The sequence below is a fragment of the Pongo abelii genome, chromosome 15, assembly GCF_028885655.2.
Source record: "Pongo abelii isolate AG06213 chromosome 15, NHGRI_mPonAbe1-v2.0_pri, whole genome shotgun sequence".
NCBI classification, from domain to species: Eukaryota; Metazoa; Chordata; class Mammalia; order Primates; family Hominidae; genus Pongo; species Pongo abelii.
In genome coordinates this window covers 38,773,939-38,800,771 of record NC_072000.2, presented here as the reverse complement: position 1 = coordinate 38,800,771, position 26,833 = coordinate 38,773,939, and the positions used below count along the sequence as shown (strand labels likewise).

The window sequence follows — 26,833 nt, the reverse complement described above, 5'->3', positions numbered from 1 at the left end:
ACATAGAGAAAAAAACATAAGCCTCAAAAATTGTAATTTAAATCACAGATGATTTTTCAAATAAAGAGCTCCTAAAATTAATATGAAAACAGTCAATAACTCAAAAAACGGACAAGACAGGAGCAGTTTGCAGAAAATAAATATAAGTGCCCTTAAACCTATGAAAATATGCTCCACCACACTCCAAGAAAATTGTAAATTAATCCTATACTGCAATTTTATTTTTTTACTTCATATAGGCAAAGATCGAAATGTTTGATAACACACTGAATCTTAAAGGTGTGGAGAAAGAATTCTCATATTTTGCTGATCAGAGTATATACTGTTAAAATTTCCATGAAGGCCAATCAAAATTAATATGCCTCCATTGTGCTAGCAATTCAATTTGTGGGAATCTATCTTACATCTATATTGGAATATGTGAGAAATTACAAATGTGTAAGGTGATTCACTGTGACACTTTAGTAATAGTGAAAGATTTGAAACAACTTAAATACTCATTAATAGACGACGCAATGAATAATTAAATTATGGTCATTCCATACAGCTAGAAAGAAGAAAAAAGAGAAGAGGAAGAGGAGAGAGAGGAAGGAGAAAGAAGATAATCTATTTTTTAATCTTGAAATATAAAATGATAGCCCACCATCAACTACATGAAGGACTGAAAAAGTTTCCCTAAAAAATTCTCAGTCATCTAGAATCATGAGCTAAACATGCATGCTCCCTAGCAGTTAGGTATCATTTCCAAGTATTAATACATTATCCTGTAAATTCCAGATAGAACAGAATTTACTTACAAGTTTAAAGTTATTTCTTAAATCTTGTCTGATCTTTGGAGAAACAGATCTAACTCAGGTAAAGATAGTTTAGAAATTAAATTTCTAGACAGAATCAGCTATATTATTTTTAATCCCACTCTTCTTCCTTTTCATATCATATTCTGACAGATTTATGGAGAATAGCTCAAAGAAAGGGCAAAAGGCAATATATTTTTAATTATAAAATCTTGCTCCTAAATTAGAAAGAAACAAATCAGGCCAAAAAATAAAAAATAAAAAAGGCAGTAACACAGCCTGAGTCCTGCAAACCCCAAAATGCTGTTAACTACTTAAAAAAAAGAAAAAATTCTGCTTTCATTCAAGGAGTTTGTCCATGCTTACACACCCTGGAAATCCCCTCTGCTTCACACCTAACCCAGAACCTGCTCTAAAGTGCCAACACAGTGCCTAACTTCCCTTCGTCCTTGGAAGGAAATGTGTAGAAAATTTAAGCCCCTTCACTGATCAAATCGCTTCACTTTTCTGGGCCTTACGTTCCTCAGGAATATAGTGGGGCTATTAACACATACTTCGAAGGGCTATTGTAAGGACTCAATAAAATTAAATGATTTGACTGTAAAAAGTCTATACTATAAAAGCCCCTGTATGTGCTTTAGGTAAATAATAATACCACAAGTTTTACCAATAGTTTGTCAATATTTATAACTCTTTGGGTTTTAACACTGGATACCAGGAAAGTAACTTTTCCTGCTTCCTGTTCCTGACTGAGAGATGGGCTCCGGTCTTCACATGGCAGTAGAGTAGATGAATCCCTGAAAGGACCCATAACCTAACTGCTTCCACATGTATAAGAAAAATATGTCTACATTTCAGTTGTTCCCAGGTATTCTGATTCAGGGGCCAAAAAGACCATTTAGCTTGTTGCCTTCAAAGGGCACTAGACTGAGGTAAGATCCATCCCTTTGTAGTATGCATGTATGCATGGTTCATAAATCATGTTTCTTGGCTGAGGATTGCCTGTAGTGCATCCTTAAGGATTACTTTATGCTTTACAATGTGCATGTCTTCTGATCTGTCCTCAAAACAAACTTGTGAGAAAACTAAGATGCAGACAGAAAGACCAAATTAATGACAACAAAAAAATACAGAATCTTTATTTCTAATTCCCAGTTTACTAATGACTTCATTGAGTTGAATGAGCAGAAAAAATTTATCAGTCATTTGCAGAAGCCATCAAGTTTTCAATGTTCCCACAGAAATGAAGCAGAATTTACTACCATCTATACTCAATTCTATTGCTAATTTTTTAAAAAAAGAAAATAGTTTGGGCTATTTTTGTCCTCTTTTAGTGAAAAAAAAAATCGGAAGCAGAGAAGAGAATGAAAAAGGAAAAATTTAAATTCCTGAAATTTCTAGTGCATAAATTCAACAGTAAATCTGACTAATGTTAAATATGTAGACAGTAAATCTTTGTGCACTGCAGTAGTAACAGAGTAGCCTGTGAAAGTTATCCAAGTGGAAAGCAGAAAGGAAATGGGAAGCAATTTTACTCTGAAAGAAAACCAAAAGATGAAAGAGTCAAACAGTAAATAGGACAGGCAAGAATACTCAGGTAGAAATCTTGGGGATATCCCAGGAACATTCATCAGCTCAAGTGACGTGTCTTGTACATCTCATCAGCGGTTTTCCCTCTGCTGTCTAACTTATACAAACATCTGAGTAACTCAAGAGCTACGTACAACTGGAAGATGAGTCATTCCACCAGTAATCAACGAGATTAAGGGAAATTCTATTTTCCTGTGAACTTTGGCACAGTTTGAATCTGTGTCATTTTTCCTGCTAGGAATCACTACGAATCCAGGTTTGCACACCTTTTCTTCTGCCATTATTAAGCAAATAATAGTAAGCTAAGTGTTAGGTAATTTTCCATCCTCAGAAAACATACACCAGTCTCATAAGGAGGCAGAATTACCAGTATGGTTAAAAGCAAGTGTTACTGAGTCCAAAGATGTGGGTCTGAATCCTGACTTCATCATTTAACCTGTGTGGTTTCGGCAAGTTACCGAACTTTTCTGAGCCTCAGTTTCCTCATTTGTCAAGGAGAGAAAATACTCATTCCCTCAAAGTTATTGTAAAGATTAACTGAAATGGTAGCTATGACATAACAAATGTAAGCACTGGATTATTTAATGTATAAATAACCATATTTATTACACTTACTGGATGCCAAGCATTGTGGAAAATAGGAAAAAGGGTGTCCTGTCCCTCAGAGTTTCTAATCTGGTTGAAATAACAATAGATACTGATATGAAAAACTAAACAACACTAAAACAAGAACACATAGTATAGGATCAATAGCCAGATGTGTGCCAGGGTTAATAAATGCTACAAGGTCAAAGGAAGAAAAGATAAATGCAGACTACAGAGGTCAAAAAAGCTTGTGTGACAGAAAAGGGACTGAGATAGTCATGAAGGAAAAACAGGATTTGGAGGTAGGAGTATATTTTAGATGAGGGGAAAAAGAAGAGGAAGAAAACACAAAGCAGTCTAGAGCCACTAATTAGCTGGCACTGGCTGAAGCAGGTGTCTGTAGAGGAGAGTGGCAAGCAATGAGGCCTGAAAAGTAGGCTGCGACCAAACTGGAGGAATTACTTTCAGGGCAGGAATGGGAAACTGCTGAAGGTTTTGAGGCAGGGGAGTAATAGGATTACATCAGTGTTCTGAAAAGAATGACCTGGAGTGCGAGATCCACTGCTGATTAGGAGAGGAGCGTCAACAGCAGCACCGTGGTTCTTCTGTGGATTTCTTCTGTTGGAATCTGGATGACTGGAATGATGGAAATGTGTGGGATTTGCCAATCTCCCAAATCAAGTATCCAGAGAATCAGTGAGGAGAAGGTTTGAATTCACACTTATGGTGGTGGGAAATCCAGGAAAGATAACATTAATCAACTCATGATTCCTCACAGATTTGCATTCTCCAGAATATCCAAGTCTTTCTCATAGAATTATTACTAAAAAGACTGTACAGGAGGAACAATCCAAAGTTTTAATCAAAGAAGGTAGTGTTAAGCTGCTGCTCACAATAGTTGATACCCCAGGATTTGGAGATGCAGTAGATAATAGTAATTGCTGGCAGCTCATTATCGACTACATTGATAGTAAATCTGTGGACTACCTAAATGCAGAATCACAAGTGAACAGATTTCAGATGCCTGATAACAGGGTGCCGGGTTTATACTTCACTGCTCCTTCAGGACATGGAATTAAACCAGATAATAACTTTAAAACAGATAAAGAAATCTAAGAACTTAAAATATATAAATTTCCAGAAACAGATGAAGAAGACAACAAGCTTATTAAAAAGATGGAGGACCATTTACCTCTTGCTTAGGTAGGTAGTAATACTATATCATTGAACTTAATGGTAAAAGGGTTAGGGGAAGGCAGTATCCTTGCAGTGTTGGTAAAGTTGAAAATGGTGAACATTGTTTTTACAATTCTAAGAAATATGTTGATAACACATATGCATGATTTGAAAGATGTTACTAAATGCCCACTATGAAAGGAGAAAACTGGCAGTTGTGACTTATAATGGAGTTGATAACAAATAAGGGCTTACTAAGAGCCTTCTGGCACAAATGGAAGAAGAAAGAAGGGAGCATGTAGCTAAAATGAAGAAGACGGAGCTGGAAATGGAGCAGGTGTTTGAAATGAAGGTCAAAAAAAAAAGTTCAAAAACTGAAGGACTCTGAAGTTGAGCTCCAATGGCAGTGCCATGAGCAAATGAAAAAGAAGCATAACACAAAGAATTAGAGAAGAAACATCATCGGTTTGAGGATGAGGAAGCAAACTGGGAAGCTCAACAACATATTTCAGAACAAAACTCTTTGAGAACCTTCAAAAAGAAAAAGAATAAAGAGATCTTTTAAACTATTGACCAATAGTTACGTATTATTAATAGTTACGAATATCCCAACTTGGACATCAGTGTCTGTTGGATCCATTTGACCAATCTGCACCAGTTTTATCCATAGTGACAGATTTAACAGCACGACAAAAATTATTTTGTTGTTGTTCTTAATGGAGATTAAGATGCCTTGAATTGTTTAGGGTGTTGTGTACTTATTAATAGAAAGTAACAGGCCAGGCACTGTGGCTCACACCTGTAATCCCAGCACTTTGGGAGGCCAAGGTGGGCAGATCACTTGAGATCAGGAGTTCGAGACCAGCCTGGCCAACATGCTGAAACCCTCTCTCTACTAAAAATACAAAAATTAGCTGGGTGTGGCAGCAGGCGCCTGGGTTTTAAATACAAGTTTAGCTTCACTGATCACATAGTTTACAGGAACAATGAATGCTGTGGTTTGGATCTGATCATACAGCTCTGCTATTCTGGTATTTAATAATCAGTTCTTGTTTACTAATAGTCATCTGACGTTTCTCTGATTGCAAGTGTAGAAGCCTTGTACCATCAACACAATGGTGAATGACTTGGGAAGAAACCACATCCAAAAATATCCAAAGGTCTGGCCCATGTTTAGGAAAGGCTCCTAAGTATATTTTGAAAAAAATAAACGTCCAGGCACGGTGGCTCACGCCTGTAATCCCAGCACTTTGAGAGGCCGAGGTGGGAGGATCACGAGGTCAGGAGATCGAGACCATCCTGGCTAACATGGTGAAACCCCGTCTCTACTAAAAATAAAAAAAATTAGCTGGGCGTGGTGGCAGGCGCCTGTAGTCCCAGCTATTTGGGAGGCTGAGGCAGGAGAATGGCGTGAACCCAGGAGGCGGAGCTTGCAGTGAGCCGAGATTGTGCCACTGCACTCCCGCCTGGGCGACAGAGCAAGATGCCGTCTCAAAAAAAAAAAAAAAAAGAAAAGAAAAAAGAAAAAAATGAACTACCGTTACTAGGGCAAGAAATATTGACAATGACTACAAAAAAAGGTATTAATTTATGATAAGAACTTTCACCTAAGTCTAATGATTCCTGAGCATCTACTCTGTGAATAAGTTCTTTTCACTTCCCACTGACATTGTATCTGGGGACACTGTACCTTGATATGGCCTTATCATATTTTCTTGAAAAACATCCTCTGCCTATTTTTCTCATTGTGGAGAATTTTACAGGTTAAATAATCAAGATAAGCATTTATACTGCATGAATCTGCAAAGGAACTACAGTATTTTTATTGATATGACAGAATGCACTTTTGCCATTATTGGTTTTTCAGTCAGCCTGCAAAGAATCACACTGTTAAAGCAGTGATCAGCCTAGAGAGAAGCCTGCTTTTGAGACAACCTGAGTTATCTGCTAATTCAAAACATCTGAACAAAAATACTCCTGGCACAAATGCAGTGAACTCATTACAAAAACGAAAACAAAAATAAAACACCTATGTTTAAATTAGCCCTGTAGGTAGCTCAATCCATATGCATTCCACTCTTCCAATTATAAGTCTCTGAAAGAAAAGCCAGCACCCCTAAATGCAGGAAATCACATTTTATTTCTCTGCAGCTGCTTCATAGCCAAGGAAAATGCAAAAGCAAAGAGGAAATGCGCCGGAGATCTTATTAACAAAGAGTGGAAATCCCCACACTCCACATCTCCCAATTAGCACTGTTGGGGACACAGGCTCTCAGGCTCTCAGGTTCAAATTTCCCTTTGTGGAATTCCTAACCACACCAGAATTAATCTGCAGTTGCCACCTATGATAAAAGCAGCGGTTGTGCATGCTGGAGCATTCCACATTGCCTCTTCAGCTATAGCTTTTACCACACAACGGATTAACTTGTACGGGATTTTTTCAAACTCCTCCCCTAACCCAGAAAAAAAATTATAATAACCTCTTTGCAAAGCAAAAACAATGCAGTACAGTAGGAAACTTTTATAGAATTGACTCTGAATCTAAATTAGTTGTTCTACTCTATTAGGAAATTTTATCTTGTGCGTTTCAAAAATGGAAAAAGAAACGTGCAAATGACATGACAATTTTCGGCACTTAAAAAGTATCATTTGCTTTAAGAAGAGGACTTTCATTCTCTATAGTGGTATTTCTGAACTGTTTATATCCTTCTAATGATATATACTATTTATATTATAATGAATATATAATATGTTTACTTCAGAAAATCTTTACTGTAGGAAGATTAGGAAGATGTTGCTTCTGCATGAAAATCACTAAGAAAGCATTGTTTCATAATCTCCCTTTTCATAACTTCTATCCTGAAAGCATATGTGTATTTGTCAGCTTTTTTTTTTTTTTTTTTTTTTTTTTTTTAAATAGACACCGGGTCTCGCTATGTTGCCCAGGCTTGTCTTAAACTCCTGGGCTAAAGCAATCCTCCCACCTCAGCTTCCCAAAGTGCTGGGATTACAGTTGTGAGCCACCACAGCTGGCCCTTTGTTAGCTTATAAAAAAAGATTTTCGAGATGAAAATCTTAAACATATATAAAAGTAGACAGAGTAGTATAATAAATCCCCATGAACCCATAAACTAGCTTTATCATCTCATGACCAATCTTGTTTCATATATAACTCCATCTATTCCATCCCCTATTTCCCAGTTATTTTTGAAGCATATCTCAGACATCACATCATTTAATCCATAAATATTTCAGTGTTTAGCTCTGAATCTAAAGAGTTTGGGTCAGGCATGGTGGCTCACGCCTGTAATCCCGCACTTTGGGAGGCCAAAACGGGAAATCACTTGAGCCCAGGAGTTCGAGACCAGCCTGGGCAACATGGTGAAACCCCCTCTCTACAAAAAGTACAAAACTTAGCCGGTGTGGTGGCAGGCACTTGTAGTCCTAGCTACTCAGGAGGCTAAGGTGGGATGATCACCTGAGCCCTGAAGGTTGAGGCTGTGGTGAGCTGTGATTGTGCCACTGCACTCCAGCCTGGGTGACAGATTGAGACCCTGCCTCAAAAAAAAAAAAAAGAGTTTTAACTCACTAGCATTATTAACCCTAAATAAAAATCAACAAAAATTTCTTAATAACTCCAATAACTGGTGTTCAGATTCCTCTGATTGTTCAAATCAGGAATTAAGGGCCCAATATGATCCATACACTGCAAATGGTTGCTTTATCTCAAATTGCTTTTATCAATAGGTCATTGCTCCATCTCTCTCTCTTTTTTTTTTTTTTGGCAGTTGATTTATTGGAAGAAACTGGGTTGTCTTGCAGTTTCCCACAGATGGTATTTGGTAACTGTACCCTTGAGGTGTAATTTAACATATTCCTCTGCCCCCTGTATTTCCAGTAAATTAGTGGTGAGCTCTAGATGCTTGATCAGATTCAGGTTTGATATTTTCATGTACCAAATCCTTAACTCTCCTATTTCCTATTTCTTAAAATCTTGAAGAACCACGAGCCAAATTTCAACCTATAGCTAAAAAGTAGTGCTGGTTAATAAGGAGGTGTCATGTGCTCTGCTCAAGACATAACAACTTGGAATTTCTCCCTTTAGATATTAAGGAAAGGAGAGAGGTAGACTAAAGAGCTTCACATCATCAAAACCTCAACAATGATTTGATGCTGCCTTCCTTCCCTCCCAAACCGACAATGTGCTACATACAGACTCTGCACTTTTAATTCACCTAAATCACAACTTCCTGTTCTACTCTGCACTGTCTTTGGGGCTCCACTCTCATCTCTGTTCCCACTAGGAAAAGCTGACCTTATCTAACTTTTCTTAACACATAACTAACTATGTGTTATGTGTTAGTTAGAAAGCCTTAACATTGCAGAGCTGGAGTGGGCTTTGGAGATCATCTGGTTCAACTGTCTCTGTTTAAACATCAGGAAAAAGAACAAAAGTGCTGAAGTAACTTTTCCAAGGTTATTATAAAGATATATGTTAAGTTAGTTAATATTTATAAAGTACTCATAACAGTGACTAGCTTATAATAACCCTTGTATAAATATTTGCTTTTTAAAAAGCAAGTTAAAATTAGTTAAGAAACAGAATTAGTACTTGAGCGAGGACCTCTTAAATTTCTCTAAGAATACAAATAATATTCCCTTCTACTTTGCAGTTTGGGGGAATAGTGCACTCTACATATACCAAAATGTTCCAGATAACTGAGGCATGCTCCTTTAAACACCCAATTTTATTTCGTTTTAATCTTTTAAAGTCAAGATAATCCAAGATGGAAACTGTTGTCAGAAATATAGTATACAGTTTCCTTCATCAAATGAAGAACACTGAACAATATCTTATTAAATTTCTCAGTGACCCTTTCATTATGAACACAGGGAAGCTTAATGAATAGAACTCATATTTGGGAATCAGACAGATGTGCATTCCAATCTTAATTCTGTTACTTACAAACCTTGCTTGGCAAGTCACTTAACCTCTCTGAGGTTTAGCAAAAAAGGGGAGGCTGCCTTCCTTGTAGGATTGTCACAAAAATTAGAGATAACTGATACAAAGATCCTAGCACAAAGATCTTAGCCTGACACTAAGAATTCAGTAAATAGTAACTATTATTCATTTATTCAACAAATTGAGCATCTTTATGTAAAGCACTATTCTGAGTTATGAGGACACAACAGTGTTCTAAACAGGCAAAAATCTCTACCCTTGTGGTGCTTTCACTCTATACAGAGAAAAGATATATAGTAAAAGCTCTGTGTGTTTGTGTGTGTAGCATGTCAGATAAGTGCTATGGAGAAAAATAAAGCAGAGATGGAAAATAGGGAGTGCTGGCAGATTAGAGGGGGGATATGAAGGAAAGAGGGGAATCAAGGATGATTCTGACCTTTTTGACCTGAATAGCTAAAAGAAAAAAGTTGTATTTACTGAGATAGGGAAGACTATACATGTGTATAAAGATCAGGAGTTTGGTTCAGTGGAGATCAGAGGCCTCATTCTCAACATCTCAGCTGCTGCTCTTTCACACTGGTAGTTTTCTCTTCCTTCAGAAGTAGGCTGTCAGTCTTCAGCACCAGTATTACTGCTTCTGATCTAGTATCTTATTTACATTATTCTATTCTCTAAGAAGACCAAATGAAAAAGCAATAAAATCGATATATTTAGGCAATAGCTATAGGAAAACTAAATCAAAAATCTGAGGCAGAATTTTTTAAGAAAAGTAACACTAAAAGTGTATCACTCTGGGAAGTACCTCACTTCCAAATACTGTTTCTAAAAATTCACTTAGAAGATGATTATAAAGAACTCACAAAACTTTTCCCATAAATAAAAATTAATTTAAAAATGGCTTGGTTTCCAAGCCAAATGATGCAACGGGTTATAGTATAACAGTAATAATGCCAACCTGAATCTGAGAGAGAAAAGATCACAGGCTGTAAGAAAGACAAGACTCTCTTGCCCTTAGCGCAAGAAAAGTCAAGTATCTCCTTTGTACACTCCCACCTTGTTTAAACCTCCTAAAGTTGATTTTATCCCTCTGTCTCTAGCACACTACTCCACACAAAACTTTCCACTTGAGCACCCCCCTCAGATCAGCCCCTCAAAACGTTCTCTATGAAAAATCACCAACCCAACTCTAAAACAGCAGCAGCCAAACACCCATACCCACACATAATTCTCATTTCCTTGTAAAGCCAAACTCAGCTAGGCTTTAGGAGGAAAGTACACTGCTTCAAGCTAAATCTCATAAAAAAGCCTGGATCCCAGCTGGTAGAATTTCAGTCAAGTGTTACACAAAAGAAAAAGAATGAAGAAATAAGGAAAACATTTGACATTGCGAAGGCCACTGCTAGGAGTGACCTGCTTGACCTTTTAAGTTTTTAACCTTCCTAAAATTCTGAATTCATTGATTTTTCTAGAAGCTTCACATTTTTGGCCAGAATTCTTGCACCGAATTGTGTTTAGGGCACCAGAAACCATGCTGCTGTAAGACAGTAAACTTAATCAATAAATGTTGTGTGACTTCTGATTGCTCCACCAACAGCCATTTCCCCATCTTTCTCCCTCTGTTCAGGCCTTCCTATTATCTGAGACACAACAATATTGAAATTAGGCCAATTAATAATTCTACAATGGCCTCTAGGTGTTCAAGTGAAAGGAAGAGTCTCAGGTCTTACACTTTAAATCAAAAGCTAGAAATCATTGAGCTTAGTGAGGAAGGCATGTCAAAAGCTAAGACAGGGCTGGGCATGGTGGCTCACACCTGTAATCCCAACATTTTGGGAGGCCGAGGCAGGCGGATCACTTGAGGCCAGAAGTTCCAGACCAGCCTGGGAAACATGGCGACACCCCATCTCTACTAAAATTAGCCGGTGTGGTGACACATGCCTGTAATCCCCAGCTACTCAGGAGGCTGAGGCATGAGGATTGCTCAACTGAACCTGGTAGGCAGAGGTTGCAGTGAACCGAGATTATGCCACTGCACTCCAGCCTGGGTGACAGAGTGAGACTCTGTCTCCCTGCCTAAAAAAAAAAAAAAAAAAAAAAAAAAAAAATGCTAAGATAGGCCAAAAGCTAGGTACCAAACTTTGCAAATGCAAAGTTTTCGAAAGAAATCAGAAGTGCTACTTCAGTGAACAAATAAATGATAAGAAAGCAAAATAGCCTTATTGCTAATATGAAGAAAGTTGTGGTGGTCTGGATAAAACATCAAACCAGCCACAACATTCTCTTAAGCCAAAGCCTAATCCAGAGCGAGATCCGAATGCTTCAATTCCACAAAGCCTGAGAGAGGTGATGAAGCTGTAGAAGAAAAGTTGGAGGCTAGCAGAATTTGGCTCAAGAGGTTTAAGAAAATAAGCAATCTCCATAACATAAAAACTCAAGGTGCCAGTCATGGTGGCTCACACCTGTAATCACAGTACTTTGGGAGGCTGAAGCAAGAGGATCACTTGAGGTCAGGTGTTCGAGACCAGCCTGGGCAACATAGCGAGATCCTATCTCTACAAAAAATTTAAAAATGATCCAGGTACGGTGGTATGCCTGTAGTCGTAACTACTTGGGAGGCTTAGATGGGAGGATTGCTTGAGCACAGGAGTTCCAGGCCCCAGTGGGCTACGATCACAGCACCACACTCCAGCCTGGATGACAGAATGAGACACTGTATTAAAAAAAAAAAAATTAAAAAGTGCAACATGTAGGCTGCTGGGAGGTTATGGGTACACACTGGTGGAACCAACACAAAAAACAAAAAAAGTACAAGGTGAAGCAGCAAGTACTGATGTAGAAGCTGTAGCAAGTTATCCAGAAGATCTAAGATCACTGATGACAGTGGCTACACTAAACAACAGATTTTCCGTGGAGACAAAACAGCCTTCTATTCGAAGAAGATGCCATCTAGAACTTTCATAGCTAGAGAGAAGTCAATGCCTGACTTCAAAACTTCAAGGGACAGGCTGACTCTCTTGTTATGGGCTAGTACAGCTGGTGACTTTAAACTGAAGTCAATGCCCGTTTACCATTCCAAAAATCTTAAGAGTCCTTAACAATTATGCTAAATCTCCTCTGCCTACGCTCTATCAAAGGAACAAAGCATGGCTAACAGCACATCTGTTTACAGCATGGTTTACTAGATATTTCAAGCCCACTGTGGAGACCTACTGCTCCAAAAAAAAGACTCTTCAAAATATTATTGCTCAGTGACAATGCACTTAGTCACCCAAGAGCTCTTATGGAGATGTATAAGGAGATGAAAGTTGTTTTCATGTCTACCAACACAACATCCATTCTAAAGCTCATGGATAAAAGAGTAAATTCGACTTTCTAGTCTTATTATTTGAAAAATATGTTTTGTAAGGCTATAGCTATCATACACAGTGATTGCTCTGAAGGATTTGGGCAAAGTCAATGGAAAACTTTATGGAAAGGATTCACCATTCTACATGCCACTAAGAACATTTGTGATTCATGGAAAGAGGTCGAAATACCAACAGTAACAGGTTTGGAAGAAGTTGACACCAACCCTCATGGATCACTTGGAGGGATTCAAAATTTCAGTGGAAGAAGGAACTGCAGATATGGTGGAAATAGCAAGAGAACTAGAATTAGAAGTGGAGCCTGAAGATGTGACTGAATTGCTTCAATCACAAAATAAAACTTGGATTAGGAATTTCTTCTTATGGATGAGCAAAGAAAGTGGTTTCTTGAAATAAAACTCACTCCTAGTAGACACGTTGTAAATATTGTTAAAATGATAACAAAGAATTTAGAATATTATGTAAACTTAGTTGACAAAGCAGCAGCAGGATTTGAGAGGACTGACTCCAATTTTGAAAAAAGTTCTAACGCGGTAAAATGCTTTCAAAAAGCACTGCATGCTGCAGAAAAATCTTTTGTGATAAGAAGAGTCAATTTATGTGGCAAACTTCATTATTGTCTTATTTTAAGAAATTGCCACACAGTGGCTCATGCCTGTAATCCCAGCACTTTGGGAGGCTGAGGTGGGTGAATCGTTTGAGCCCAGGAGTTCGAGACCAGCCTGCGCAACGTGGCAAAACCCCATCTCGACAAAAAATTAGAAAAAATTAGCTAGACATGGTGATGTGAGCTTGTAGTTGCAGCTACTCAGGAGGCTGAGGTGGGAGGATCATGTGAGCCTGAGAAGTGGAGGCTACAGTAAGCCATGATCTTGTCAGTGCACTCCAGCCTGGGTGACAGAGTGAGACCCTGTCTCAAAAAAATAAAGAAATTGTCATAGCTATCCCGGCCTTCAACAAACACCACCACTTTGATCAGTCAGCAGCCATCAACATCAAGGCAAGACTTGCCATCAGCAAAAAGATTACAACTTGCTGAAGGCTCAGATGACCACTGGCATATTTTTTAGCAATAAAGTATTTTTAAATTAAGGTATCTATATACGTTTTTTTTTAGACATAATGCTATTGCACACTTAATAGTCTACAGCATAGTGGAAAGATAAGTTTCATTGTTGTTTAGAGGCAGAGTCTCACTCTGTCTCCCAGGCTGGAGTTCAGTGGCACAATCACAACTCATTGTAACCTTGAACTCCTGGGCTTGAGTGATCTTACAAACTCAGCCTTCCAAAGTAGCTAGGATTACAGGTACACACCACCAAGCCCAGCTAATTAAAAAATTTTTTTTTTTGTAGAGATGGGGTCTCACTATGTTCCCCGGGCTGGTGTCGAACTCCTCGCCTCAAGCAATATTCCTGCCTGGGCCCCAAAGAACTGGGATTACAAGTGTGAGCCACCATATCCAGCCATGGAAAGATAACTTTTATACGACCTGGGTAACCAAAAAATTTGTGTGACTCACTTTATTGCAATATTTACAATAAAGCTTAGAACCAAACCTGCAATGTCTTCAAGGTATGCCTGTACTTTAAAACACATGGTTTAAAACTATATTTTGCAGATAATTAAATTTCTTTCTCAGATTTTTAAAAAATCACTAAGCCCACAAAGTTTTCCATTTACCACACAACATTTATTTAAATCTGGGGAAAAATCCCACAGTTCATTTTAGAGATGACAAGATCTTCAAACCCAGAGAAAAGAGAAGGCTCTGGAGATTGTGATAAAGAGCTCAGTTCACATCTTTCAGTTTGTAACCAAATAAAGAAAAAAAAATCCCTGAAGACCTAAATTAGACAAGTTCTTATACTGACATTTCATTTGGGTCATATGTCCTGTCTTAAATTTGTATTTAGAGAAACACCAGAAGGCCCCCCTCTTTGTCAATAAACTGAAGAGATACTGTCAAGCAGGACAAATGGTTTGCTTTAAACTTAACCCTAAAAACTCAATTAAATGTACCACGGGCAATTTGCCTGCCTTTTTTTCTTTTCCAGAAAGGAGAATCCTAAATCATTAAAGCTTTATTTAAAAACTTCTAAATCACAGAATTATGGGGACTGTGATTATGATTAAAGTTTCATTAAAAGTTCAAAATGGGACCGAATGCGGCGGCTCACACCTGTAATCCCAGCACTTTCGGAGGCCGAGGCGGGCGGATCACCTGAGGTCAGGAGTTTGAGACCAGCCTGGCCAACATGGTGAAACCCCTTCTTTACTAAAAATATTTAAAAATTAGCCGGGTGTGGTGGCAGGCGCCTGTAATCCCAGCTACTTGGGAGGCTGAGGCAGGAGAATCGCTTGAACCCGGGAGGCGGAGGTTGCAGTGAGCCGAGACAGCGTCATTGCACTCTAGCCTGGGCAACAAGAACAAAACTGTCTCAAAAAATAAATAAATAAATAAATAATAAAATAAAATTAAAGTTCAAAATGAATGGATCATGGTGGGCTGTTTCTTCCTTTCTTCACTCCTTTCTTCCTTTCTTCCTTCTTTCCTTCCTTCCTTCTTTCTTTCTTTTTTGAGATGGAGTCTCGCTTTGTCACCAGGCTGGAGTGCAGTGGCGCGATCTCAGCTCACTGCAACCTCCGCCTCCAAGCAATTCTCCTGTCTCAGCCTCCTGAGTAGCTGGGACTACAGACGCGTGCTACCATGCCCAGCTAATTTTTGTATTTTTAGTACAGACGGGGTTTCACCATGTTAGCCAGGATAGTCTTATCTCTTGACCTCATGATCTGCCTGCCTTGGCCTCCCAAAGTGCTGAGATTATAGGCGTGAGCCACTGCGTCCGGCCTTTTATCTTTCTTTATAGCTATTTTGACCAAAAAAAACTTTCCCCTTTTCACAGGTGTTGATGAAATTTTTTATAATTAATAAATATTATAATCAGAATAAAACCCACTTCCATTTTGAAAAGTAAAAGAAAATGATTAAGAAGTCTCAATAAGAACTAAAAAAGCACCAGGTACAGTGGCTCACGCCTGTAATCCCAGCCCTTTGGAAGGCCAAGGTTGGAGGATTACTTGAGCCCAGGAGTTCACGACAAGCCCAGGCAACAAAGTGAGACCCCCATCTCTACAAAAAATTAAAAAATTAGCTGGTTGTGGTGGTGTGTGCCTGTAGTCTTAGCTACTCAAGAGGCTAAGGTGAGAGGATCACTTGAGCCTGGGAGGTTAAGGCTGCAATGAGCTATGATCATGCCACTGCACTCTAGTTTGGATGACAAGGGTCTCTTAAAACAAACAAACAAAAGAACTAAAAAAGAACATAAGAAACTAATAGAAAATATACTGAGTACTGAGACTGTTGTCTTCATTTTAGCTTCCTTTGTTAATATGCTTGTATAATAAGATAGTGGGAAATAAACTTTACTTGAACTTTTACAATGGAAAGAAAAAGAAAATCATATCTAAACCAGAGTATTTTCTAAAACTGTGGTTCAAGGACTGCTGGGTATCCCGAAGACCCTCTTAGGGGATCTGCAAAGTTAAAACTATTTTCATAATGCTAAGACGTTATATGCCTTTTTCACTCTCATTTGCTCACAAGTGTACAGTAGAGTTTGGGCATAGTATCAAAGAACAATTATGATTATCTCCAAGAGCCAACAAAATCCTCTTTGCTATCCAACTACCTATTTCCATGAGCTTCCATTTTCTTCATATGCTTCAACCAAAACACCATACCACAACAGACTGAATATAGAAATAGATATAAAAATCCAGGTGTCAACCCTTTTCACCAAAATGATGATGCTGAAAGCAAAGAAGGAAATCCCTGCTCTTCCCAAAGCCAAATCCAAAGCTAAGGCTTTGAAGGCCAACAAGGCAGTGTTGAAAGGCATCCAGTCACACACACACAAAAATATCTGCAGGTCACCTATGTTCCAGTAGCCCAACACACTTTGGCTTTGAAGGTAGCCCAAACATCCTCAGTAGAGAACCTGCAGGACAAACAAGCTGGACTATTATGCCATCAAGTTCCCCTTGACCACTGAGCTGACCATGAAGAAGACAATACCACATCTGTGTTCACTGTGGTTATCAAAGCTAACAAACACCAGATCAAACAGGCTATATAAAGAAGGTCTGTGACACTGACATGACCACGATCAACACCCTAATCAGGACTGATGGAGAGAAGGCAGCCTATGTTTGACTGGCTCCTAACTATGATGTTTTGGATGTTGCCAGTAAAACTGGGATAACCTAAACTGAGTCCGAATGGCTAATTCTAAATATAAGGTTTTTTTTTGCCATTTATTTAAAAAACTACCTGTCTTTGGCCGGGCGCGGTGGCTCACGCCTGTAATCCCAGCACTTTGGGAGGCTGAGGTGGGTGGATCACCTGAGGTCAGGAGTTTGAGACCAGCCTGACCAAAATGGAGAAACCCCATCTCTACTAAAAATATAAAATTAGCCGGGCTTGGTAGTGCATGCCTGTAATCCCAGCTACTTGGGAAGGCTGAGGCAGGAGAATCGCTTGAACCTGGGAAGCGGAGGTTGTGGTGAGCCTAGATCGTGCCATTGCACTCCAGCCTAGGCAACAAGAGCAAAACTCTGTCTCAAAAACAAACAAACAAACAAAAAATTATCTGTCTTTTATTAAGCCATATTATTTAAAAGACCTGCAAAAATGTAATACAATGTACTCTTCTCACTAATATTGGTTTTATTCTGGACAATAGAATTATTTTCTATAAAAATGTTATTTATGTTTTATAATAGTTTTTATATTATTTTCAATACATTAATATATATCTGGCTGGGCACAGCAGCTCACGCCTATAATCCCAGCACTTTGGGAAGCCGAGGCGGGTGGATCACTTGAGGTCAGGAGTTCGAGACCATCCCGGCCAACATGGTGAAACCCCGTCTCTACTAAAAATATAAAAATTAGCCGGGTGTGGTGGCATATGCCTGTAATCCCAGCTACTCAGGGGAGGCTGAGGCAGGAGAATCGCTTGAACCTGGGAGGCAGAGGTTGCAGTGAGCAGAGATCGCGCCACTGCACTCCAGCCTGAGCAACAGAGCAAGACTGTCTCGCTTAAAAAACAAAAAACGAAAGCTCTCTAGAATGTTCAATAATTTTTAAATATGTAAAAGGGTCCCGAGACCAAAAGGTTAAGAACTGCAATTCTAAAGTATTTCTTAAAGTACACGAAAAATATAGCTTTACAAAGAAGTACTTTTTACAACAAGAAAACAAAGAAAGCTGTTTAAGAGAGAATTTAGGCCAAGCACGGTGGCTTATATCTGTAATCCCAGCACTTCGGGAAGCCAAGGCAAGAGGATCACTTGAGCTCAGGAGATCAAGACCAGCCTGGACAACATAGTGAGATCCCATCTTTACAATTTTTTTTTTTTGAGACAAGAGTCTCACTCTGTCACCCAGGCTGCTGGAATGCAGTGGCGCAATCTCAGCTCACTGCAACCTCAGCTTCCCGGGTTCAAGCAATTCTCCGGGTTCAAGCAATTCTCCTGCCTCAGCCTCTCGAGTAGCTGGGACTACAAGCATGCGCCACTATGCCCAGCTAATTTTTTATATTTTTATTAGACAAGAGGTTTTGCCATATTGTCCAGGCTAGTCTCAAACTTCTGAGCTCAGGCAATCCACCCACCTCGGCCTCCCAAAGTGCTAGGATTACAGGTGTGAGCCACCAAGCCCAATCCCATCTCTACCCTATCTAAAAATTTTTTTTTTAATTTTAAAATTAGCAGGGCAGGGTGGTATGCACCTGTAAGTCCTAGCTACTTGGGAAGTTGAGGTGAGAGGATTGCTCCAGCCCAGGAGTTCATCGCTGCAGTGAGCTATGATCACACCATTGCACCCCAGCTAGGGCAAAAGAGCAAGGCCTCATCTCTTGAAAAAAAAAAAAAGCAATGAATTTATAATTTACAGGATGAGCTTCCAGGTGTGGTGGCTCACACTTATAATCCCAGCACTTAGGGAGGCTGAGGTGGGAGGAAATGCTTGAGCCCAGGAGTTCGAGACCAGCCTTGGCAACATCGTGAGACTCCACCTCTACATAAGATAATAAATTAAGGCTGGGCGCAGTGGCTCATGCCTGTAATCCCAGCACTTTAGGAGGCCGAGGCAGGTGGATCACCTGAGGTCAGGAGTTCAAGACCAGCCTGGCCAACATGGTGAAACCCTGTCTCCACTATAAATACAAAAATTAGCTGGGCGTGGTTGCAGGTACTTGTAATCCCAGCTACTCAGGAGGCTGAGGCAGCAGAATCGTTTGAACCCAGGAGGCAGAGGTTGCAGTGAGCCGAAATCGTGCCATTGCACTCCAGCCTGGGCAACAACAGCAACACTCCGTCTTAAAAAAAAAAAAATTGCCCAGGTGTCGTGGCACATGCCTGTAGTCTCAGCTACTCAGGAGGCTGAGGTGGGAGGATCACTTGAGCCCAGGAGGTCTCAGCTGCAGTGAGCCGTGATTGTGCCACTGCACTCCAGCTTAGGTGACAGAGCAAGACCCTGTCAAAAAAAAAAAAAAGTGGTCATGAGTTAATAATCGTGGAGGATGGGGGTCCATTATATTAGTCTCTTTTTGATTATGTTTGAAATTTTCTCTAATGAAAATATTAAAGAATTGAATTCTTATCTTTGTAGTTGAATATAAAAAAATCTGACTGTAATTTAATGTTATTATCAAGAACCATGGCTAGGCATAGTAGCTCACATAGTAGCTGAAATTTCAGCACTTTGGGAGGCCAAGGTGGGAGGACCACTAGAAGCCAGGAGTTCAAGACCAGCCTAGGCAACATAGTGAGAGCCCATCTCTACAAAAAAAATTAAAATAAAAAAATTAGCCAGATGTGATAGTACACACCTGAATCCTAGCTAGCCAGGAGGATGAGGCAGGAGGATTACTTCAGCCCAGGAGTTCAAGGCTGCAATGAGTTATGATCATGCCACTGTATTCCAGCCTGGGTGAATAGTAAGAACTTGTCTCAAAAAACAAAACAAAACAAACAAAAAAAAAGAAAAAAGGAAGGAAAATAAGAAAAAAACCTAATTAACATTAAAGTAACACTATGCACATAGCTCCAAATTCACTTTTTGACCTTCACTGATGCCCACTCAATTAGTTTCAGTAGTTAAATCAGTAGATGCAAATTATTTGGAATTCTGCTTTGTTCACTTAAAATTCACATATACCACTCTTTTCTCTACCTACTATCACTAATCTGACTTACACAGAAATGACAGATATCTTTCAGTTTAACATTTTAAAAAGTTCAACAAATCCCTTAACCTGATTGACTTGGTCCTACCTAGAATAATTTTTATATGTTACATTATTGCCATCTGCTGGCTATGTTGTCTAATTACAGTAAACAAATGTTTAAAACAGAAAAGCTAAAAAATTACCTTATATAATAACTGAGATTTTTCTCCCAAAACTATTCAATAGAAAAGAAGCTGCCATACATTAAGTTTCCTCAAAATCTCACATTAGAAGCAATTGTTCTCGATTCTGGCTGCAGTTTAAAATCACCTGGAAGCTTTTGAAAATCTTAATACCTGGACCCCACCAAGCGAAAGCAATTAAATCAGAATCTCCATGTTATGAAATGAAAGTCAACCACAGACTGAGAGAAAATATTTGTAAAATATATTGGACTTAGGACTTGTATCTAGAATATAGAAACAGATCTTACAACTCAATAATAAAACAATCCAATTTTTAAAATAGGCAAAAAATCTGAACAAATATTATACCAAAGATATATGGATGGCAATTAAGCACATAAAAAGATGCTCAACAACATTAGTCATTAGGAAAATCTAAATTAAAATCACACTGAGATACCACTTCACACCTATTAGAACAGTAAAGAGACTAACCTTAACCATACTAAGCATCGGCCAGGATGTGGGGCTACTATAGCCCTCATACTCTGCTGGTGGAAATGTAAAATGGTACAACCACTCTGGAAAACAGTTGGGCAGTTTCTGAAAAAGCGACATACACACACATATCTACCATAAGACATCTACCATAAGACCAAACCATTCCAGTCCTAAGAGAGTTATCCAAGAGAAAAAAAAAAGCTGTAGTAGGTTGAATAATGTAACCTCAAAATTTATCTCTAGCAGGAAACACAGAACGTGAATGTAGAAAGAGAGTCTTTGTACATGAAATAAGACAAGGTCATGCTAGATTAGGGTGGGCTCTAAATCCCATAACTTGTAGCCTTATAAGAAGAAGAGATGGCACACACAGATACACACACGCAAAGAAGGCCACGTGAAGACAGAGGCGGAGAATGGAGTGATGCAGCTAAAAGCCAAGGAACACCATCAATTGCCAGGATCTGGCTTCTGAAGGTAGGAAAGAGAAGGAAGGATTCTTCCCTGGATCCTTCAAAAGGAGCATGACCCTGCCAACACCTTGATTTCAGATTTCTAGCCTCCAGAATTGTGAGAGAGTAAATGTCTGTCATTTGAAGCTACCCGGTTTGTGGTAATTTGTTAGGGCAGCCCTAGGAAACTAATAAGAAAAGCACAAAGACTTGTCCAAGACTGTTCTAATCAGCTTTATTTATAATAGCACCAAACTGGAAATAACCTAGATCCATCAACAAATGTACAAATTGTAAAATAGTCACACAATGGAATACTACTCAATTATAAATATGAAAGAATGATTGAGACACAAAACAAGGATGAAATCTCAAAATGATTATGCTGAATAAAACAAATCAGACCAAAAAAAAAGTATATATTGTATGATTCCAGAGCGGTTGCCTGGGGATGGTAGGGCAAGGGAGTCATTACAAAATGGCCTGAGGAAACTTTTCGGGGTGATCCATATGTTCATTTTCTTGATTGCAGTGACAGTTCCACAGGTGTATACATATGTCAAAACTCATAAAGTGTACACTTTAAATATATGCTGTTTAATGTATGTCAAATATACTGCAATAAAACTATAGTTGAAAAATCAAAATATTCCTGGGCACAGTGGCTCACATCTGTAATCTCAGCACCTTAGGAGGCCAAGGCAGGAGAATCACTTGAGCCCAGGAGCTCAAGACCAGCCTGAGCAACACAGTGAGACCCTATCTCTAATTTTAAAAATAAAACCAAAAGGACTTGTATAAAAAAATCAATATCTTTGGCCAGGCACGGCGGCTCATGCCTGTAATCCCAGCACTTCGGGAGGCTGAGGTGGGCAGATCACTTGTGGTCAGGAGTTCGACACCAGCCTAGCCAACATGGTGAAACCCCGTCTCTACAAAAAATACAAAAATTAGCCAGGCGTGGTGGTATGCACCTGTAGTCCCAGCCACTCGGGAGGCTGAGGCAGGAGACTCGTTTGAACCCAGGAGACGGAGGGTGCAGTGAGCCCAGATGGCACCACTGTACTCCAGCCTGGGCGACAGACGGAGACTCCATCTAAAAAAAAAAAATGAATATCTTCAGTGGCTGAGGTCCAGGTAGCAGTTTTAAACACTTCCCAAGTATTCTAACCAGCAGCCACAGTTGAAAGCCACTACATTAGAGGCTGTCATCTAATTTACTTTGTTTTGAACAATAGTACTATTTGGGGAAAACATATAAGCCTAAAATAACTTTTATAATGCTCATTTTAGGTGTTTATGGAGATCAGTTGGCAAAATTTTTTTAAGTAGACAAAAGTATTCAACATGGATTTAATAATTATTCCTTGGTTTATACCTCATAATCTCAAATTATAAGCAAGCTTTAGAAAGCAACATTGAAGGCAGGTCCAGCTATTTGTCAACTAGATGTTTCTAATGTTTCTAACACAAAATAATTTAAAATGCTGAATATAATATAGTTTTATTAACACATATTTACAATGAACGGTATTATGGACTGACTTGTGTCCACTCACCAAATTCATATGTTGAAGTCTCAACCCATAGTATTTCAGAATATGACTGTATTTGGAGATAGACCTTTAAAGAGGTAATTAAGGTAAAATAAGGTCATAAGGATGCGCCCTAATCAAATCTGACTGGTGTCCTTATAAGAGGAAATTTGTACGTACAAAGATGATACCAGGAATACACCAGAGGAAGGCCATGTGAGGAGACCACAAGAAGGTAGCCATCAGCAAGCCAAAGAGACAGGGATCAAGAGAAACCAAAGCTGACAACACCTTGATCTTGGACTTCTAGAATCCAGAATGGTGAGAAAATGAATTTCTGCTGTTAAAGCTACCTGGTCTGTGGTATTTGCAATAGCAGCTTTAGCAAATTAATACAAATGGTGAGAAAAAAAACACAACCAACCAACCAAAACAAAACCACACACACACATGTGCACGCACGAAGAGACAACCAGTCCCTTGAATCCTCTCATATAGTGCTCTTTGGCCTTTCTCCCTTTCCTATCTGGCCTGGACCCCATGCAGACCATGTTAACTACTTACTCTGTCAGAAGCACCTTCTCTTGCTCTCTATCATGTGCCACATCTAACCAACAAAACCCAAACTCTGGACCAACGCTACCCTTTGTCCTTACTACCTCTGCTCTTGGTGACCCAAGCTCTGTTGGAAATATATTAAATCACACAATCACTCAGAGTAATGTCTACAGATTCACAGATTCAAACCTCAGCACCCACCCTCTGCCATAATCCTTCTGCCTTGAGTTAGCATCTTGACATCCCCTCAAGAACCATTCCAAACCTTCCCCACTCTCTCTAGTACTCTAGTTGACTCTCATCTCTCTCATCTTGTATACCACTTAACACAGCAGGTATCATTTCTCTCAGTGTTCCCTCTTTCTACCAATATATCATCCACACCCATCTTCACTTTCTTTTCTATAGCCTCAAATGATATTTCCTTCATTTCCAACCTCCCCCTTTGTGCTCTTTTTGGCAACCCCTGCTACTTTTGCTCAGCAATATTCCTTTTTCTCTCCTACATATCCTGTTTACTCAATATTTTTTATCTCTATTGGTACCTTTTCTCCAACCTTCAAACAGGCACAAGCCTATCTCCCTAAACCCTCCCTTGACTCCACCATCCTCTAGCCACCACTATATCATCTTTCTAATTTTCATGTAAACTTCTTAAAATTAGAGTTTACACTCAATGTGTATTCACTCAGCTGCTATAACCTGGCTGAATTTGGCCCCCATTAAACTACTGAAACTGTTCTTCCCAAGGTCATCAATGATTTCTTAGTTGCCAAATCCAATGTATCCCTTCAGTCCTCACCTTAACAAATCTCTAGTGTATTGCACTCTGTTTTGATATTTGTGACACTGTACTGAATAGATTCTTTCTGCCTTGTTCTGACTGTTCTGTCTAATATATGAAACTTCTTCTCTGACCTTCCTTCCTATGCTGGTGCTCCCCATCCCACCCCTACCAAGTTGTGAATTGAGCCCACTACTGTTCTCACTGTTTTCCTGGATGAGCTCAGGCACTCTTCGCATTTAACCTATTACTATTATGTGATGGTCCCCAAACCTCCAGCATTAACTCTCTCCTGTAAGCTGGAACCCAAGTCCTGGATCTTCTGCTGATATTAAAACCCAATATGGGCCGGGTGCAGTGGCTCACACCCATAATCCCAGCACTTTGGGAGGCCGAGGTGCGTGGATCACCTGAGGCTGGGAGTTCGAGACCAGCCTCACCAATATGGAGAAACCCCGTCTCTACTAAAAATACAAAATTAGCCGGGTGTGGTGGTGTATGCCTGTAATCCCAGCTACTAAGGAGGCTGAGACAGGAGAATTGCTTGAACCCGAGAGGCGGAGGTTGCAGTGAGCAGAGACTGCGCCATTGCACTCCAGCCTGGGCAACAACAGCGAAACTCTGTTTCAAAAAAAAAAAAAAACAAAAAAAACAAAAAAACCCGTTGTCGGATATTCAATTATCTTCTCCTCATACCTGTTCCTGGTAGATGGCATCTTTCCAGGGTGACAAAAGAAAAGGAATTAGGGAGTGAGAGTTTGTTCATCCCATCACCCAAGCCGAAAACCTGAACATATCCTGTCTTCTCCCATCACTGCAGCCAAACCAAATGGTGAAATTTTTATCTCCTAAAATGTTCTCAAAGCTGAGCTGGTCCTTCTCTACCCTTATTCTGGCTTTCATTTCCCTCATCATCCCACACCTGGACCACTCAGCCATGTGACTCAACTCCAGTGCCTCAATCTTATCCTTTTCAACTCCTTTTTCCAACCAGCTGCCAGAGAGGTCTCTCTAAAATATACATATCACACTTTTGCTTAAAACACTTTTTTTTTTTTTTTTTTTTTGAGACAGAGTCTTGCTCTGTCGCCCAGGCTGGAGTGCAGTGGCATGATCTCAGCTTACTGCAACCTCCGCCTCCCAGGTTCCAGCGATTCTTCTGCCTCAGCCTCCTTAGTAGCTGGGACTACAGGTGCACGCCACCACGACCAGCTAATTTTTGTATTTTTAGTAGAGACGGGGTTTCCCCATATTGCCCAGGCTGGTCTCAAACTCCTGACTTCATGATCTGGCCACCTTGGCCACCCAAAATGCTGGGATTACAGGCATAAGCCACTATGCCTGGCCTGCTTAAAACACTTTAATGGCTCCCCAGAACTTATGACAATGTTTCTTAATAATAGCTGCTCTTTATCCTATAGTATGCTATAGGACCAACCAATGAGAAAAGAGAGGCCCTCTCCTGGATGCCACTGCTCCTTCACACTCATTACTTCTCCACTCCTGACCTCAACCGAGGTTTATGATATTCATTGATACCAAGGATCAGCAATTTTTTTCTGTTAAGGGCCAAATGATAAATATTTTAGGCTCTGTAGGCCACATGTTCTCCTTTATATCTACTCAACTCTGCAGGACAAAAGTACCATAAATGGAGAAGGGGTGGAGCAAGAAGGCAGAATAAAAGGCTCCACTGATCGTCCCCTTGCAAGGACACCAATTTAACAACTATCTACACATGTAAAAAAAGCACCTTCAAAAGAACCAAAAATCAGGTGAGGACTCACAGTACCTGGTTTTAACTTTGTATCACTGAAAGAGGCACTGAAGAGGTAGGAAAAACAGTCTTGAATCACCACTGCCATTCCTCTCCCATCCCCCTGCAGCAGCAATGTGGTGCAGAGAAAGAATCTGAATGTTTGGGAGAGGGAGAGTGCAGCAATTGTGAGACGCTGCATTGAACTCAGTGCTGCCCTGTTATAGCAGAAAGCAAAAACAGAACAAACTCAGCTGATACCCACCCACAGAAGGGGCATTTAAACTAGTTCTAGCCAGAGGGAAATTGCCCATCCCAGTGGTTGAAACTGGAGTTCCCATAAGCCTCACCACCATGGGCCAAAGTGCTCCGGGCCCATAAATAAATTTGAAAGGCAGTCTAAGCCACAAGGATTGTAACTCCTAGGTGAGTCCTAGTGGTGAACTGGGCTTAGAGCCAGTGGACTGGTAGGGGCATGTGACCTACTGAGACGATAGCTAGGGGAGGACCGGTGCCATACCTCCCCTAAGCCCAGGTCGCACACCTCACAGTCTCCTAAACAGACCCACTCCTTCTACTTGAGGAGAGGAGATAGAAGAGTGGGGAGGACTTTGTCTTGCATCTTGGACACCAGCTCAGCTACAGCAGGATGGGGTACCGGTCAGAGTCATGAGACACCCCCTTTTCTAGGCCCTAGCTCCTGGACATTTCTAGACACACACTGAGCCATAAGGGAACTCATTGCCTTGAAGGGAAGAACCCAGTCATGGAAGATTCATCACCTGCTAACTGAAGAGCCCTTGGGCCCTGAATAAGCAGCAGCAATATCCAGGTAGTACATCATAGGCCTTGAGTGAGACTCTGATATTGCTGGCTTCAGGTACCAACTCAGCCAGAGGTGGGTAGAGCACCAAGGGTGAGTCCCACACCAGGCAGCATGCACCACAAGTTGACTGAAGAGCCTTTCAGCCTTACGAGAACATCAGTGGGAGCCTGGCAGAACTCCTTGTGAGCTGGTGGTGGCGGTGGCCACACGGCGGGGCTCCTCTGCTTTTGGAAACGGGAGGGAAGAGTGGGAAGAACTGTGTCTTATCATTTGAATGCCAGCTCAGGCACAATACAACAGAACACCAGGTAGACCTCTAAGATTTTTGACTCTACTCCCTGGCTCCCAAATGGCACTTCTGGACCTGCTGAGGCCTGGGGGAACTTGTCGCCCTGAAGGGAAGAACACAGGCCTGGCTGGCTTTACCAACTGCTGATTGTAGTGCCCCAGGGCCTTGAGTGAACACAGACAGTAGCCAGGGAGTAGTTAAGCAGGCCTTGGGCAAGACCCAGTGCTGTGCTGGCTTCG

At 40.2% G+C, this 26,833-nt stretch overlaps 1 protein-coding gene and 1 pseudogene across 6 annotated transcripts in view; one reads left to right on the top strand and one right to left on the bottom strand.

The window, feature by feature from the left end:
* PRORP (protein only RNase P catalytic subunit) overlaps window positions 1–26,833 on the bottom strand; it is a 140,630-nt gene that overhangs the window by 102,326 nt on the left and 11,471 nt on the right. The window lies entirely within an intron of this gene.
* Window positions 3,509–4,710, top strand: LOC103892335 (septin-7-like; annotated as a pseudogene).